Source organism: Ailuropoda melanoleuca, unplaced genomic scaffold (assembly GCF_002007445.2).
Source record: "Ailuropoda melanoleuca isolate Jingjing unplaced genomic scaffold, ASM200744v2 unplaced-scaffold4625, whole genome shotgun sequence".
Classification (NCBI taxonomy): Eukaryota; Metazoa; Chordata; class Mammalia; order Carnivora; family Ursidae; genus Ailuropoda; species Ailuropoda melanoleuca.
The window spans coordinates 1-1,792 of NW_023218559.1; the positions used below are offsets into that span (position 1 = coordinate 1).

General features: G+C 48.8%; 1 long non-coding RNA gene across 2 annotated transcripts; it reads left to right on the top strand.

Annotated features, from left to right (window-relative positions):
• The first annotated feature begins 331 nt into the window (after positions 1 to 331).
• On the top strand, positions 332 to 1,545 carry LOC117799263. 2 transcript variants are annotated; one of them, XR_004622957.1, is made up of 2 exons: positions 332 to 676; positions 1,398 to 1,545. It is a non-coding gene; the product is annotated as an uncharacterized LOC117799263 (long non-coding RNA). The 2 variants fall into 2 exon arrangements; XR_004622956.1 differs by having other exon boundaries at positions 332 to 476.
• Positions 1,546 to 1,792: the final 247 nt, after the last annotated feature.

The window sequence follows — 1,792 nt, forward strand, 5'->3', positions numbered from 1 at the left end:
CAGATCAGGCCTGGTTGTGCTCCCCAGGGCTTCCTACACAGGGACATTTTCTCTTCTAGGAATCCCTCTTTCGTTCAGACCATTAGACTGTGAAACCAGGGTCTAAGGGACTGAGCGGTCTCATTTCCTATCCTGACGTCAAAGTGAGAGCTCTCCAGCATCCTGGGAGGCAAGAAAATGTGTGACTCAGTTGCCTATTTTGTCGCCACCCCCCAGGAGGGGCCACCGCACATGGGACCCACCACCTTCTGAGACCAGTGATAGTCTGGGAGCCTCAGCAAAGAAAACGCTGAATGGAAGCAAGACAGCACTGCTGTCTCTTTCNGCACTGCCGTCTCTTTCTCAAGGAAAGACTTGTCGGGGGTCACAGACGGTGCGGCCATTTTCCCTGGGAACCTACTGTGAGGAAAGAGGGAGTACCTGCAGAGGGGATTGCCCTACCCATAATTCCCATCAATTTCTGGGGCGCTCTTCAGGTAGACTCCTTCCCCCCTCCCCTAACCTCTTGCTCTCACTGAGCAAACGTCATAGGTGGGGCTTCGTGTTCACACAAGGCGGCAAACGCCACACATGGTTGTGCCTGAACAGGGACGAACCATCTTTGGGATGATAAGCCGTCCTGTCTGGGAAGATTACTCAGAACTGGCTTCACAGCCCATGGCCACTGTTTTTGCAGGTCAGACACAGGATTAAAAGAACAAGAGCAGGAGGTCATTGGAGGGGATTGCTCTGGGTCCAGGGATCTGAGCTCTGAAATGCACAGCAATTGGAGAGGGATTATTACCATATGTCCACTAGAGAAAATAATCTCTACCAATGCTTGACTAGAGGCCGCCTACATCTTCTGGGTATTATCTCACTGTATCTTCACAGTGACTATATTCACAGGTAGAAAAACTGAGATTTAAAAAGATGAGTACGTTGTACAAGGATGTAATTTCACAATTCGTAAATGTGGGGCTTAGAATCTGTTATGGACTGAATTGTGTCCCTCCCCCCAAATTTATATGTTGAAGCCCTAACCCCCAATGTGATTATATGCAGAGACAGAGCCTTTAAAGAGGTAACTAAGGCTAAATGAAGCCACAGGGTGGGGATTATCCTAACCCAATAAGACTGGCATTTTTTTTTAAAGACTTTATTTAATTATTTGGGAGCGAGAGAGAGTGCAAGTATGTGAGTGAGGGGGAGGGGCGGAGGGACAAGCAGACTCCCCACTCAGCTGGGCAGGGAGCCGATGTGGGGCTCCGTCCCAGGACCCCTCCCAGGACCCCGGAACCATGACCTGTGCCAAAGGCAAATGCTTAATCGACTGAGCCACCCAGGTGCCCTAGGGCTGGAATCCTTTTAAGAAGAGGAAGAGACACCAGTGATCTTTCTCTCTTCAAAACACACAGGAAGGAGTCCATGTGAGGACATACTGAGAAGGCGGCCATCTACAAGCCAGAAAGAGATTCCTTATCAGAAATAAACCATGAAGGCACCTTGGTCTTGGACTTCCAGCCTTCAGAACTGTGAGAAAATAAATGTCTGATGTTTAAGCCACCCTGTCTGTGGTATTTGTTATGGTAGCCTGAACTGACTAACACAGAGTCTGACTGAAAATCCCTGCTCTTAACCTTCCCCGTGTTCAGCTGTCCCCTCATTGCATAGTAGGGACTTTCACGCTTGATGGCATGACTTAATGCTGATATCCAGTGTCGATGGGGAGTCCTCTTGCACCAAGAATGAAACTTTAAGGGTGATAGTGGCCTCTTCCCTTGTGTGCACACTAGTTATATTAACAGATGAA